Below are 17,052 nucleotides of genomic sequence, written 5' to 3'. Positions count from 1 at the left end.
ATGACTTTTTTATTCTCTATCTTTTTTCCTTTCTTCCTTTGTCCTTTTCCCCTCCCTTCCTTATTCCCTCCCTTCTTTCTTTCCTTCTTTCCTTACTTATTCCTTCCTTTTTTTTTTTTTTTTTTTTGGTACAAGCAGCACAGGAAGTAATATTTCTAAGCTGCACTTATATGAACTTGATGTAAAATGACATTAATTAGAATTTAACTTCTATAGTTATTACTGAATACAGTTGGATTTTGGCTGGTTTTCACTGGGAAACTGGCTTTAGTCTTACATTTAAATTCCTTGAAGTGATTCGCAGTGTTGATCAGGGTCCTTTCTCTAGGCTAGACTAGTCCCCTTCTATATGGATCCTGCAATGCACTAATATTTTATAAGAAGGAAGACAGAATTCCCACACTCTGCACAGCATGTGGCTCAGAGAAGAGTGGCTTTGTCACCTCTGAATGGACATGGAGTCAGTGAATCCTAAGGAACTCTGGGAACACTGGATCAGGCTCCACTACCTGGAAGAGCCACAGTCACCAGACTCATGGGCATTTCCTTCCAAAACTCCCCGTTTCACTGTTAGCATATTTCTGTGCTACTGGTGCTTAAAATACCTAAACAACCCTGCTCCTGTAGGAATGTTTCACTCAGCCTATTCAAGTGGATTCTGACTAGAATTAGCATTAACAGTGGGGGAGAAAGAGGGTTTCTTGTGAATGAGGAGGGTTAGGCAGAGATTCTAAAGGAATTGAAGAGGAACTACAAACAGTGAATGGATGTGAGGGCGTCCCTGCCGTGGAGAAACCTCTGTCCCTAGGAAGGGTCCGTCCATGGTGGTTTGGGGTGAACCAGGGGTCTGGTCCCCTTGAGTCAGGGTGATGCCAAAGAGAGAAGAAGCAAATGTGGGAAATAAGTATGATAAGTATGTGATGTCAGATAAGTATGTGACGGGGAACTTTGGGGACCTGGTCACCCCTAAGTGAGTTTTATAGATGGTCCCTGGTGGGGATCATGACCCACAAGCATAGTTCTGTGGGTCCGGTCCTCAGATTCTTTGTGGTCAACTGCCCGCAGTGGAGGAGTTTTAGACAAGGGTGTCCTTATTTTCTTCTTTATCTGTACAAGCATGAAAATCACGGCAATCAAAGCCTATTTGAGTGCCTATTTCCAGTGGAATCTTTAGTAGAATTAGTGGGTCATGCCTTCAAAGTTAGGCACAAAGTCTCAGCACATAGGACTCCATGTCCCCAAGTGGCTACCTAAGGGGATATGTTAGAATGAAATTTAATAGCAGAGGAAATTTTATCTTAAAAATATCAAGTCTGCACGCAGCTAATCATTTTGCATAAATACCTCCTTAATATACACTGAAAGTGCAGCCTTGATAGTATTCGAATTTACACATATCCTTAGGATTCTTTACAATATTTTCCTGGATTTTAGAGAAAATCATAAGTATTTCCCCAACACCGTCAGTCACTTTCTTCATCAACTTTGCCCCAGGGCCATCAAATCTCTTTAGCCTCAGTGTGTCTTTACACTTCAGTAGGGTTTTCTTGTGTGTGGTATTTTGGGGTGACTCCACTGAGTTCAGCATTTCTGTCTCAGAAGACAGCTCTGGGGCATCTAACCAGAGGCAGCAAGTACCAATGGCTGATAACGATGAGCTACATCTGCAACAAAGCAGCTGTTTTCCAGGTGACAGATCTGTGCCCAAGTCTCAAAGCTCCAATAATCAATTTCCATGAAGGTCTCACTTTAAAACGATAACCTTAAATAAACTCATTTGCAAACTCTCTGCCATTCTTTTTATGATACAAATGAATTCACAGATGGTGTTCGTCATGCCCAGTACACCCGTTGCCAATATTTGATTTCCTATGATTACCTATGACTATTATCAAACACTAGAGGCCATTCTGAGTCTCCCGCTTCTTTAGGCAACGGGTGTGAAATGGTGGGAGAACCCGGAGTAGTAGTCCCTTTGACCCACGAAATACACAAACGGAATACCATGCATACTGTATTGCCATGCAAGAGAAAATATTTGGAGACCAGAAACCATTGTGGAATTTATTTCTGCTGTTCCCCCCCTATTGAGGTCATTAATTATATTTGATTTAAAGAAGTTTCATTTGGGTTATCTGTTTTGATAACCTGATAAAGGAAAATATATTGCTTTAATTATTGCTTCTTTTCTCTTTTGGAAATTGAAAAGTAATGAACAAGGTGTAATGCTAGACTATTGGTAGTGATGTTTTAAATGACTCTTCCATAATCCTTTGCTATGGACTTTAATATTAAAGATGCATTATACACTATTTTTTAGCAGATGGATCAAAGTTTCATTCAATGGTCATGTGTTGCATTATCAGAAATTTGGTACATGGAACAGGAGCATCAGGAATGGAGATCTGTTCTGTTCTGAAAATATAGTTCACACTCTGAAGTGACTTAGAGCATCATCAATACTGAATTTAGAGCCAGGTGCAAAGCATACAGTTCCTAACGAAAGCTGTCTCATAATGTAGTCTTTTTGAAAGACCATGTTAGTTCTGCTATAGAAAGAAACCAAGCTTATTACCCATGATCAGAGTCAATACCGGTTCTTGCTCAGCGAGCATGTTTTAATGTGTTGACACAATGGAACTAGTCAAGGACATGTTCAGACCTGGAAGGAGATAGGCAGAGTTAGAAAATCACTCTTCGTCATTTCTTGAACTAAAATGTAGGTCGGGCAAGAAAATTTGTTCCACCTCTTCTTATTAAGTCAGAAGTCTAAGGCCAATAGTTCAAACATGGTCTTGTTCTTTCTCAGCTTTTTGGCAATTTAATGTGAAATAGTCCAAATGTTAGGTAAATACAAGCGCGAGCAAAATCTGGATTCTGGAAATTTGAAACTATCCTTCTGTCATTGCTAAAAAGAGGCCATGATTAGCTGCCTTTCTGTAAGTGCAGATTAATTTCCTATGAAAAGTTGCTAGTGCCTTGTTTAAGATGATTTATCATCTCACCTGGATATTATCAGTTCCAATTAGAAGCAGAGGATTGTTTGGTTATACTTTAAAGGAAATCATTCCTATATGCCTCTTAGAACTCAGGAACAGAAAATGACCAAGAAGCACATCATCTTTAGACGTGATTGTTGTCCCTGCTGAAGAAGTGGCACCTGACTAAGTGCAAGGGTGTGTTCAGAACTGAGGTGAACGCAGTCTCAGCCTTCAGAAACTGACACCACTCTTATTTTATGTCTCAGAAAACACCAGGGTGTTTGTTCTGTAGTAGGAACGTCAACGTGATGCCTTTAGCAGTTAGAGGTATTTGTCTCTGTTCCTCTTCAGGCAAGTCCATAGATACAGCAAATCAGGTAAGTTTGGCGACAGCTGGCACAGAGACGGTGAGTGTGCAATGAGAACCACCTAGGATATCACCTGGGGTTTTTTTTTTGTTTGTTTGACATTAATGCCAAGACTGCTTCACAAGTTCACAGAAGTTGTCACTCTTAATTTGAGATAAGAAAGTTAACAGTGTTTTCTCTGCTGAAGTTGATTGTTTTTCTGTTATGCCATGATTGCTGGCCAAAAGCAAGCTGACCTTCTGCACTTTGAAAGAAAGCACAGGATGAACCTCCCCCCCACGCACTGGATTTGCCACTGAAACTACGTCATTGCAAAGAACATGCACAAATCGGTCCATCATAGGTTTCTTCAAATGTGTGTAAAAAATTTTGTTAGGCCATTCAATGTGACTTTTAAAGATGTTATGAAATGTTAAATGCTTCATTCTTTGTTAATTTGCTGTTGCCTGTTTTGTGATACAAAATACACTTATCTGGGATTCTTTCTTTTTTCTCATTGAACCTTCTCCAAAGCCAACTTTAGCCCTTAGTAGACTTGCAGAAAGTTACTGATCTTAAGATTAATTTTTAAAAGGCATCATATATTAATATAGTGAAGCTTTTTAAAGAATGACATAGCTTTACATTTCCCCTTCATTCGAATGAGAAAGCAGGGCATTGGTTGCCCGTTGCAATGCTAATTGCCATTTCCTCATGGGCAGCAGGCTCAGTTTGCTTTCTTTCAGTCCTTACATCCAGTTGACTTCCTTTGAAACTTTCTTGTTAGACATGTGCAATGTAAATTTTCAGTTGTCATCACTTTCATCTTTTCTGTTTATCAGCAGACTGGTCTTAAATGCTCCCTGAGAGCTGCGCAGGTCTATAGCTCAGATTGTTGCTTAATAACACCTTACAGATACACAGTTTTCAAAAATCAGTTTAAGACACCGGTTGTGGCAACCAGGCAGGGAGCTTATTACCTGCTGCATTGGATCAATTATGGGAACCAGAGAAAGGAGGGGGGACCCAACCAACCAGCGGAAACCAATTCACTTGCTCCAAGCCTCAACTCTGGAGGGAAAAACATGTTTGTAAGATAAAGTTAGCAATCGTTACAGAAGTGAGACTGTCATGCTAACTCACTGCTTTTGGTGCATTGCCAATTTCTTTATCTCAACCCTACTCATCTTTATTTAAACAATTCATGAAAAATGATCGTGAGTACCACTGAGAGTTCAGCAGCCTTCTTTTCATAGCGACCCCTTCCTCACTATCTCTCTCTGCCAACATTTCTGGGGACAAAATAAGAGAACCCTGATTATGTACAGTATAAATTGTATTATATTTTTTGTACTTACATTTTATGTAAATAGTTTGTCTCATTCAATTGTATGTGAGCATTGAAATAAATCCTACCATTTAGGAAACACTCTAGTGGCATTTTTCTTTGCATAGCTTCAAAACGTGCTATCTCCCAAGATGTGCTCAGGCACAATCGCTACTGGAAAGAGAGTGAGTTTCGTCAGAGTGGGAGGGTGGACAGCCTCCTGGGTAAACCACATAACATGCTCCTGTTCGATATTCAAATCCTCAGGCTTCTTGAGCGGTGGCCAGGACAGGGTCACCCAGCTTCATGATGATGCAGTAAAGAACTTTTAGGAATATTTCCAGGGCACTAGGCGATGAGTGACCCAAGAACTCAGTCACATTTTCCATTTACAAAGGGTTCGTATCAGGTCCTATTGATGAATGGCATATTGAATTATACTATTCTCCCCACTCTCTGGCACACCACGTTCCATTCTTAGCATTTCTGTTCTTCTTGAATGAACTGCTGTTAGCATGAACGCAGCTAGAAGATGCTTTACTCAGAAAATCCACTCTATTGAGTGAGAGCCTAGTTTAATATTCGTGATCCCATTAAAAAGAAAAAATATGTATGTGTATGTGTGTATTTATATATCCAATACATATACCCATATGTATACATAGACATATATGTGTATAATTGTTTTATATATGTATAATAATATATACATTTTTTTAATTGACTCAAAAGCTGAAAAAACTCCATTTTCAATATGGAAGCCCAAAATTAACATGATAAAATAAAATTATATAAACCTATAACTAATGAAACATGTTATAAAGATGAAGCTATTTTTTAACCCCAATTAATGAAATATTAAAATTTTAAGGCATTTCATGAAAAAAAAAAAAAACTATTTGGCTGATACTTTGGAAAGTGAGTGGAATAAGTAAGTGTTGTACACAGTTTTCTCTCTTGAAATTTTTTTCTGAACTTTCATAATTATAGTAATATGTATTCTGATATTTAGATGGTTTTGCACAATACTCATTTATCCAAGCCATATTAGAATCTCATCTGCTCTTAAAAAAAAATAAGGTTGAAATATAATTTAAAATATCTTTCTGGATCGATTTGAATTATATAATGTCATTTTCCCCTTAAAGTGTCTCCTCAAGCCCAGTTTGTGAAAAATAGCAGAAATGATTGAATGTACTCACTGTAGAACTGTAGATATTTGATATAAGAGGAACTTGTCTTTAAAATAACATCTGAAACAGTATTACTCTCTAAAATTATTCTTGGCTTTTTTTTTTCAAGTAGGTACAATGTTGTTGGTAAAATCAAACAGAACGATGTCTGAAATTGCTTTTCTCTCATGAATCCACTTGGTGAACATTTTTCTTGGAAGCGTTTGAAGCTCCCGCCTCACCCTTACAATCACAGAAAGAACTGGACTGAAAGCAGCAAGAGAACATTTGGTAAACAGATGCCCTGGCTGTTGAAGCGATCTTAAGACTGTTGCTACTAAAAGCATAACAGAGGAAATGAAGCTCTAAGATAATCCTTTAAAAAATTGTTCCTCATGCAATACACAGGAACTATGAATTCGTCCGTAGTTTGAGGAAATGCTGTTAATATTTTGAAAGCATCTTACCATGGAATACATATAGAACTGATGAGTTGTGATTTTTAATTCTGAATGTACGTGGGCTCAATCATATCAGGCATTTGTAATGGCCTTTGCCTGAGGGTCAGTTGTTCATCACAGTGATGGTTTCATGGTGTGGAGGATACTAACATCTATAAAGCAAATGTATTTCACGGGGCCTAGTTTCCAAAGCCTTGTAGTTTCAGGTTTAATCTAACATCTTAAAATTACATATAGAAATGTTAAGCTTGCAAAAGACAGGAAAATTTCCCCAGGCTAAAGTCTCTGTTGTGGCTACAGAATTATAACACAGCAAAGTTGCTGGCTCAAGGACAGACAAGTTACTTGATTGTTATGTAAACATACTGAGGAAACTGCTGTAGGGAAAGAAAATGTTTGCTAAGGACAAGCTTTTGTTGGTGGATCGACTTAACCTTTTGCAAATTGCATTATGGAATGTCACTTTTATTTCACTGATGTTACCAGCTTCTATTTTTAAACTATACTTAGCCATAACTCCACCTATGTCCTTTTTCTGTAACTTTCTGGCCTGGAGAATAAATACTGAGACAGAACCCCAGTTCAGTGTTAATTTCCCGAGGAGGAATGCCTCTTTCTTGAGGGTTCCAGGAAGTTAACCCCTTTGGGGTGTCTCACTGCCCAGGAGAAATGGGCTTTGAGTAATCTTTGCATCTCTGTCACCCAGAGGAAGAGAGGTGACAAATCCATGTGAGACAAAGCAACATCATGGCTGTGTTTCCTGTGAACATAAAGCTCAGTGAAGACATCAACATTTTGTTTCTTTCTCTTCAGTTTGTTCCCTCTCTTTCACCTCATACTGCTCTGAGTCGCTTCCTGTTTTTTGCAAGGACATGCATGTCATATGAGTTATTTGTGACTCTTCTGAGGTCCTGCTCCCCGGGGGGCCAGGCCTCACCCTTCTCTGAGAGAAGGGTGGTGATGGCAGCAAATAGTTGAGCAGAAAATCCCCATCAGAAAGAGGAATTGGCTGCCATAAGGGAATAGCCATTCAAGGAATGGATTTGAGGCAATACCATGCTCATAGGGTTTCCTTCACCCAATGCCACAAAACACACCATCCTCTCTTTTGACCACCCAATATATTTGGCCTTCTTTCTCTATTCCTTTCTAGCTAGAAGTCCTAAGAAACTGGGTTTTGTGGAACAATGGAGTTTTCTTGTAGCATGAGGTTATTTTGAGACAAAGTGGTAATGGTTAAGTCCTCTTATTTTGCAGAGAGGTAAAGGATGCTTTGAGGACTGCAAGCAAGTGTTGGGAAGGTTCAAATCCAGCTTGGCAGCTTCTCACAGAGAGTGCTTTCTTCCCCAGCCCCTATCTCTGCAGAATTCCCTCCTCCTGGAAATAACTAAGTGAATTTCAAACTCCTGTGCCAGAATCTCAGTGGCATTTTTAAACTCTATGAGCTCTTTAGAAACCATTTGATGATACTACATTTATCCAACTTCCTCTGCTCAAAGACATGTCCTGATTCTGCATTTAGGAGGTCTTTCCATTCTTATTCTAGAATCTAGAGATATCTATAGGTAAACAAGGCAGAACAAGACATTTGTCCACAGGCAGTTGAAAAGCCTCCAGTGTTTTGCCGCTGTGCTAAGAAGTGTTCCGTGTCCTATAAATGGCTGTTCCCTCAAGTGCCTTGAGTCTTCTTTGGAGGAAGTAAATGCAGGTGATTGGGGAGGACATAGCAAATGCACAGTTCCCATAATATCATCAGTTAACTTAGATCAAAGATCACCTGGTGGCCCGAAATTTGGTATAAAGTTAGAAAATGGAGCAGGGGGAAATGCACAGCCCTGCTTCATATCCCACCTCACTCCTCCTCCCTACCCAGCGTCTCATATCTCATCTTCCACCCTTCACCAAGAAAAAGATAAAACAGCAATCTGTTTCCAGTTATTCTCTTTCCTGAGGCTAAAATACATTTTGGGATCCAGACTTAGTACTCCTTTCTCAGAAGAAAAAGAGTGTATTCCTGTTGGAGATTGTCCTGTCACAAATCTTGGCACTTATAATTCAACAATGTAGTTTGTTGACACATACTCCATCTACGTCGTCCCTTGGTATGTACAGTGAATTGGTTCCAGGACACCTCCCAATACCAAAATCATGGCTGCTCACTTCCCCAGTACAGAATGACATGGTATTTGCATATAACCTACCACATCCTCCTGTATACTTTAAATCATCTCTAGATTAATTATAATCCTAATACAATGTGAATGCTATGTAAAGACTTGTTATACTGCATTGTTTTATAAATTTTGTATTTTTTTATTGTTTTGTTATTTATTTCAAATATTTTCCATCCATGTTTGATTGACTCCCAGGACCAGATGTGAACCCATGAATATGGAGGGCTGACTGTATGTTTGGATAATTAAAATCAAGACCTGGTGTTTTAAGTCAGTAAATCCCATAAACAGGTAAAATGCTCATCTTGTTTGACAGAAAGATGATTTTCAGCAGCAGTTAGCATGCAGGCAGGGAATAAGCCCACTACAGCTAAACATTGTCAGTTACTAACAAAATGTTAATAACAGGGCATACGATTTGGACTTGTCTTTCTCCTCTTGCTATAAGTAGTAGTGTTGCTTGTGCTTGAAACTAATTAAACTTTTGGAAAAATTTATGAAATCAGGCAACAAAAATTGGAAAATTTGGGTAAATTGCAAAGTCTTTGCTCTGTTTTTCCTGAACATCTGATGTACTCATGAGCCTCCCATGAAAGGAAGATTCTGCTTTACCAAATGGCATTTCCTTCTATCTAGCCTACATCTTCTGATGGACACGTGGAAAAGGGAGGGAAAGTGGCGGCTTGACTTCAAAACCAGATGAACTTGACCAAGTGTGGGGATCCAGAAAATGATAAATGGCCGAACCACATCTCTTCCTTACCTCCTGTCCCTGAACCTCTTTTAAATAGGGCGGTAACATCAAAGAAGTAGGCATATGGTAATATAATTGAAAAATATACCTTTCATGCTTGATGTATAGCAGTTCACAATAAATGGTGGTGGTGGTGGTTCCTATTATCACTCAGGGATTCGCTCTATCAGTGTTCATCTTCTCGACACGAGAGCAGTGTAGACCATTCTCTCTCTTTAGACTCTGCAGTTGGAAGTGAACTGATTTTGCAAATTAACATGTGTGACTGCAGAAGCAGTGGAGCCCTGGATGCTCCATATAAGGAGTATAAGGTCGGTGGGAGGCCTGAGAGTAAACTCATGACTGCAGTTAGCAGGTGGGGAGGCAAGTGCCACAACTATCACTAACCATGATTGGAACTTTCAACTTTCTGTACTTTAATGTTATAAATCTATGACTGGAGAAATTACCACATGTGAATGCATAAATGTGTAAAACATGCCTCATTTCAGAAAACAGAAGAGATCATTCCTTTATGGAAAAATGTATTAGACTTGTGCTTAATTCTTGCCTGCACAGGTCTGGTTTTCTGTTACCTGAAGCTCCAACATTTTATGTGTAAAGCTAATTTGTTTCTTCGTGAGAAACCTTTCTGAATTTTTTTTTTCTCTGCCACATTCTCTTAAATAAAACTTAGTGGGTCAACTCCTGATATTGAAATGTTAATCATTGATAAGATGGAGAAAATGTAGTAAAAGTTTAGAAATGCAGTTGTCTAGTGGTAATAAATATTTCACATTTAAGTACAATTTTTTCAATATTCAAAAATTTTGTAATGTGAGTCTTAATTGATGACCGGTAGGACTGGAATTGGCTTTGCTCAACATGGTGAAGATCATCTGGGAAGGAAAATAAAGACGCAGAAACTAATTTTGTTTTTGATAATGATAGCAATCTCCATACGGAACAGAATGGCAAGGTCTAAAGAATATGCACACCAGAAAGATAAGCATTACCAAATAATTCTGATTATTTCAGAAAGTTCTCTGTTGGCAAGCATGAGTTCTCTCTCTCTGATCATTACATATAGGCATCAATGCCATGCAAGTGCAGGGGACACAGCCCTGATGAGGCAGCTCCTGGGCTGAGATTTAACAAGATGAGTGTGGAGTAAACACATCAAGGGCATGAGGGGAGGGAGAGCAAAGTGGTCATAGGGTGCACTGGGGGAAGTGGTGACAGATGAGACAGGTGGAACACAGCTTATTAAATATAATTTAAATTGGTCAACAACCAGTTGATTAAACTGATAATTTGGCAAAAGCAATAGTAGAGTCAAAAATGAACTCTCCTGGTCAAAGGATTTTGTGCCTGTTTTATTTATTTATTTATTTATTTATTTTTTTGTCCTCTATACTAATAGCTATAAGTGCAAAGGAAGATCATTTTTTACTAGGTTTTATGCATCTTTTTTTATATTCTAAGGAAGCAAATTAATTGTCTAATAAAAGGTAAAAGATATGACTCAGTTCACAAATTCATATATATAAGAAATAACTCATTTTTAATTTCTGAATCAGTTAAAATTATTCCTTAGGTGATGGAAAATCAAACCTCAGATACTGTTGGGGTTTTCTCCCTGAACCCAAAGATGATGCAAAGGTCCCATGGTGTGACGAAGACAGGGCCATCAGGAAGTGGGGTTTCTCCGGGCATTGCTCATGGGGTAACACTGATTACCTCCAAGGCCCTCCAGGGCCAAGGCTGCATGGTCCATTCCAGATCATCTGATCCTCAGGGAATGAAGTGTATCTGATAAGGCTGGGGTCCTCTGAGCTGCGTCTACTGTTCCAAGGAGCACAACTGGCCACCCCATGAAGGCTGGCCCTCTCTACATACCACCGACACAAAGCGGTGAGTGGCTCTCTGCTGCTCATGGGAATCCTGACACACACTCCCAATCCCGGCTGCTACGTCTTTTTCTTCTCCAAATGTAATCTTTTAAATTCACCATTTCTAGTGTATAATTTAATTGCTTTGAGGATAGTCACAAGATTGTGCAGCCATCACTACTGTCTAATTCCAGAACATTTTCATCAAAACAAAAAGAAAGCCCATGCCCACTTGCAGTCTCTCTCCTTTCCCCCTCTCTTCAGCCCCTGGCAGCTACCAATCTACTATTGGTCTCTGTAGATCTGCCTATTCTGGACATTTCATACAAATTAAAGCATACCGTATGTGGCCTTTTGTGACTTTCTTCTTTCACTTAATATGCTTTCAAGGCTTATTCATGTTGTAGTTTGAACATTACTTAATTCTTTTTGATGGCTGAATAATAGTCCATTGTATGGATATACCACATTTTGTTTACTCATCAGTTGATGGACAGTTGGGTTATTCCACCTTTTGATTTTTATGAATAATGCTGCTATAACATTTATGTACAAATTTTTGTGTGGACATATATTTTGAATTATTTGGGGTATGTATCTAGGACTGGAGTTGCTGAGCTATATGGGAACCCTACATTTAACATTTTGAAGAACTGCCGCACAGTTTTCTAAAGTGGGTACACCATTTTTAATTGCTGCCAGCAATGCATGAGGGCTTCAGTTTTTCCACATCTGTACCAAAACTTGTTATGTTTTGCTTATTACCATTATTGTGGATTTGAAGTGGTAACTGTTGTTGTCCTGCCTTGCATTTCCCTGATAACTAATGATATTGAGCATCTTTCCATATGCTTATTTGCCGTTTGTAAATGATCTTTGGAGAAATATCTATTCATGTTATTTACCAATTTTTAAATTGAGTTATTTACCTTTATTGTTTAGTGGTAAGAGTTCTTTATATATTTTGGATTTTTAAAAAAATATATATTAGGTTTATTTGACCTCTGTACACATAAAAGAGAAATTACGCTCTGATCCCACCCATGAAGAAACATGCACCAGCCCAAGCCGTGTGGGCCCAACCCTCAGACCCAATCAGGAGAGGGCCGGACTGAAGTGTATAGCACATGACCTTTGTCAGATACATGATTTGAAAATACTTTCTTCCATTATGTGGGTTGTCTTTTATACTTTATTGAATTTGTCCTTTGAAACACAGAAGTTTCCAATTTTTATGATGTCCAATTTATCTATATGTATTTTTTTTGTCTGCTTATGCTTTAAGTTTCACATCTAAGAAAACACTGCCCAATCCAAGATCATGAAGATTGACACCTGTGTTTCCTTCCAAGAGCTGTATAGTTTTAGCCCTTACATTTTAGTCTCTGTAACATATGAGTTAATGTTTGTGTATGGTGTGAGATAGGTATTCAGCTTTATTCTTTTGTATGTGAGTATATAGATTTTCCAGGACTAATTTTTTAAAAGACTGTTTTTCCCTGTTGAGTTTTCTTGACACCATTGTTGAAAAGTAATGGACTGTAAATGGACTCTCAATTCTATTCTATTGATCTATATGTTTCTCCTTATGTCTATACTATACAGTCTTGATTACTGTAGCTTCATAGTAAGTTTTGAAATAGGGAAGTGTGAGTCCTCCAACTTTGTTCTTTTTTCCAGATTGTTTTAGTTATTCTGGCTTCTTGCATTTCCATATGACTCTTTGGGATAGCTTGTCAATTTTTGCAAGGATACTGCTGGGATCTTGATAGGGATTGTGTTGAATCTACAAAGCAATTTGGGGAGTAATATCATCCTTAATATTAGCTTCTCGGGAGGAGCATGCTTGATGGAGCAATCACCTGAGCCACTCAGGACTTGCGAGACCTGCGTGCAAGTGCTGTCAAGTCAGTACTGTGGGCAGCCATGGGACAGCCACGGCCCACTCTGATCAGCACATAAACCTGAGCCTCCTTGTCTCAAGGGTCCAATCACGGACAGCAGCTCTTTCTAGAGCAGTCCAGCATGCCTGTGTGTCTCCTCCTAGGTCTGCTCCAGCAGTGATAGCACAGTGTAGAATCAGCCATGCTAACTCTTCAGGGACAGACAGCACAGTGAGGGATGGTATTTCATGATCCTCATTCCACACCTGTCCTAGGGGCAGCTCCATGTGGAACTTACTGCCTACTGGACAAGTCTACATGACATGAAGGCCAGCGGGAAGGTAACTTGAGCTTTACTTAATGGATATTTCCTAATTTAATAGCTCACAGTATTTAAGTTTCCTTAGTAAAATGTGAACTTCATGTTCTTGGGTGGGAAATTAAAAAGGACTTCTTTAATTTAACCCCAGGACTGGTCCTCATCACTGTAGAAGTGATCAGGCTTAAGAGCAGGGCTGTAAAATGTCCAGATCTGTGTGTAGGGGTGACCAGGTGTCTGTCTAGCATACAGGTGTTGTTTTAGGAATAAACAGACTCTAGAGACCACTGTGGATGTCCTGGTAATTGCTCTACACATCCTGACAAGGGCATCCAAAGATGTCACTGACTAGTTTTGTATAAAAATTGCAAATTCTGGGAGGAATGGAATGCTTTTAAAACGGGGATAGTCCCAAAAGAGTGTGAGTTCAGTGGACATGATTAGTCTTGACTTCTAATATCAAGAGAAACAAGAGAAAATTAACAAAAAAAAGCCAAGCAAATCCTTAGCCAACAGAGATTAGTTTAAAACAGAAAATTGACAGTGCTGATTTTTATAAAATTAATATATTCCTGAACTTTCAATGTGGACATCATAGTGGCTAATGGAAGCTCAGGAGACTTACCTTATTTAAACATGCAACATTTTCTAGATATGAAAAGCTTTTGTTAATGTCCTCACAAGAAACTAAGGATCTGATCCATAGAGTGATAGGCAAGAGCCACCATTTATTTTAGGAAGGTCTATGAGGGGAAAGCAGTGTCTAATTGAATGGCCAGTTCCTAGAGTGTGAAGGCTGACAGTGAGAGCTGCTGGGGTCAGCAGGACTGGTGGGGTCACAGTGTTCTCTGATGACCTGGGAGATGGGACAGATTTCAGGGAGGCCAAGCCTGCTGAGGGTACAGTGGTGTTTATTCCAGAGGGGCACAAGGGAGAGAGCAGAAAGGCTCCCTGAAACCCAGTAGGTCATAATCCAGGGAACTGACAGGTGATTGCGAGATAATCACTCGCTGATGCACTGGAGAAGGCATGCTCTGAGCTGGGACTAGGCTGGGCCATTCTCAGGTCAGCCTCCTAGGGGAAGCACTGGGCCCCACTGAGGACGGTGTATGGCAGTGCCTGGGAAAGTGCATCTGTGGTTGGAGACAGGAAGAGAAACTGAGGTTGTATTAAAAAAATAAATAACAATTAAAAAAAAAAATGCTTGCAGCAAGACCAGCCCTTATCAGTTATGAGGTCCATACTTGGCTCTGCTTCTGAGTGGCTTTCTTTTTTTCTCTCTGTTTTTTTTTTAATTGAAACATAATTGATTTTACATATTTGTGGGGTACATAGTTGACTATCGATATTTGTATACAACATGTGATGATCAAATCAGGATAATTAGCATATTCATAATTACAAGACATAGTCATTCTTCGTGTTCATTAACGAATTTCTTACTAGCTTCCCTCTGCCTGCCCCTTTCCCATCTCTAGTAACCATAGTTCTGTTCTCTCCTGAAAGTACACTTTATTATGATTGTCATTCGTTCCTTCCTTCCTTCTTTCCTTCCTTCCTTCCTTCCTTGCTTCCTTCTTCCTTCTTTTTCTTCCTTCCTTATTTCCTTCCTTCCTTTCTTTCTTTCTTCTTTTTTAGCTCCCACTTATGAGTGAGAACATGTGGTATTTCTCTTTCCATGCCTGGCTTATTTCACTTAACATAATTTTCTTCAGGCTCATCCATGGCAGAATTTCATTCTTTTTTTATGGCTGAGTTGTATTCCATTGTGTATATATATCACATTTTCCTAAACCTCAAAAACACAGGCAACAAAGAAAAAATAAACAAATGTATTATATCAAACTAAAAAGCTTCTGCACATCAGAGAAAACAATCAACAGAGTGAAAAGACAACCTACAGAATGGGAGAAAATATTTGTAAACTATACATCTAACAAGAGATTAATATCCAGAATATTCAAGGAACTCAAACAACTTCACAGTAAAAAAATTAATAATAATAATCTGATTTTAAAATGGTCAAAGGAGCTGAATGGACATTTCTCAAAGGAAGATATACAAACGGCTACCATGTACATGAAAAAATGCCCAACATCACTAATCATCAGGAAAATTCAAACCAAAACCACACTGAGATATCATCTCACCCCAGTTAGGATGTCCATTATCAAAAAGACAGAAAATAACAAACACTGGCAAGGATGTGGAGAAAAGGGAACCCTTCTACACTGTTACTGGAACTGTAAATTAGTGCAGCTGTTATGGCAGACAGTATGGAGGTTTCTCAAACAACTGCAGATAGAACTATCATATGATCCAGCAATCCCACTAGTGGGTATATACCCAAAGGAATGGTAATCACCATGTCGAAGTGATACCTGCACTCCCATGTTTATCACAGTGCTATTTACAATAGCCAAGATATGGAACCAAACTAAATGTCCATTGAGGGATGACTGGATAAGAAAGTATGGCATATATGCCAATGGAATGTTACTCAGCCATAAAAAAAATGAAATTCTGCATTCGCAGTTACATGGATGAGCTTGAAGAAAGTTATATTAAGTGAAACAAGCCAGACACAGAAAGAGAAATACTGCATGCCCTCATTCATAAGTGGGACTGAGAGAAAGGGAGGGGGAGCTTATGGGATGGGGAGAGAGAGAGAAAGAAAAAAAGAGAAAAAGAAGGAAAGAAAGACACAGGGGTGCACTGCAGCAGGGCTGGAGCACCTGCAGAACAGCTGGGGTGCAGAGTGGTGAGTCTGCTGCAGCCTCAGCTGCAGGAGCACATCTGCTCAGCACACCCCCGCCCCACCACTCTCTCCGAGGTGAACCAGGTCAGAGATGTTGGCATGTGCACTTGGCATGAGATGCCAGTGTGCATGAGTGAACTCTGGACTCACAGGAGAACAGTATAAATAAATGGACGCAGTTTGAAGAATGAACGTGGGACCATTTTCCCTTGAGCACAACAATACAGTCAGTGCATTGGAGGGAGGGGGCCTGAAAGCCCCTTTATGAAAGCCAAAACCACATGGGAAGTGACTGGATTGATGAGGACCAGCGTGACAGACATTCTGAGGCATTTCAATAAGTTTAACAAATGCCTCTGCCAAGACGTGATTGGCATTCATTAAGGAAATGCCCAAGATCGGTGCTTTTCCCTTTTCTTCTTCTTCTCAGTCCTGCATATCTTCTCATCTTCACAAAATAAAGGCCATTTGACCAATCAGGTCGACTGTCTGCATCCAAATATCTCACCACTGGGGCATCTACTTGGATAAACATCATTTAGCAAAAATTAACCCTTTCATAGCAGCTCAACCTAACCATAGATCTTTTGGCAGGGGCAATCTCAGGAAGATGGCTTTCTGAGGGTTTAAATCTTCATCTAAGTTATGTGAAAACCAAGGCTCTGCGAGTCTTGAATTAATTTTTTTTTTATTTACTGGTTAGCAACTCCACTTTTTGCTGAGTGTTCTTGGATGTGCAGGACTAGTTGAGGAAGAGCTAAGTGTCCTGTGTACAACTCTGGGGAACCGCCAAGGAGGACTGTCCTCAGGTTGTCGTGAAGCTGCGGTGGCAGTCACGAGGGAGACCCGTGAGATGGGAATCACCGGCTGCTTACCTGAAAAGGAGGAATCGAGCAAGTCCCGAAGGGCAGATGTTGACCATTAGTAGTTGTTCATTTTAGGCAAAGGAAAGGCCTTAGTCAATGACAGGAATTGAGCATGCACATGGAATGTTGCTGTGAGGCT

This window comes from Cynocephalus volans, chromosome 2 (assembly GCF_027409185.1).
Source record: "Cynocephalus volans isolate mCynVol1 chromosome 2, mCynVol1.pri, whole genome shotgun sequence".
NCBI lineage: Eukaryota > Metazoa > Chordata > Mammalia > Dermoptera > Cynocephalidae > Cynocephalus > Cynocephalus volans.
This window is presented reverse-complemented; position numbering follows the sequence as displayed.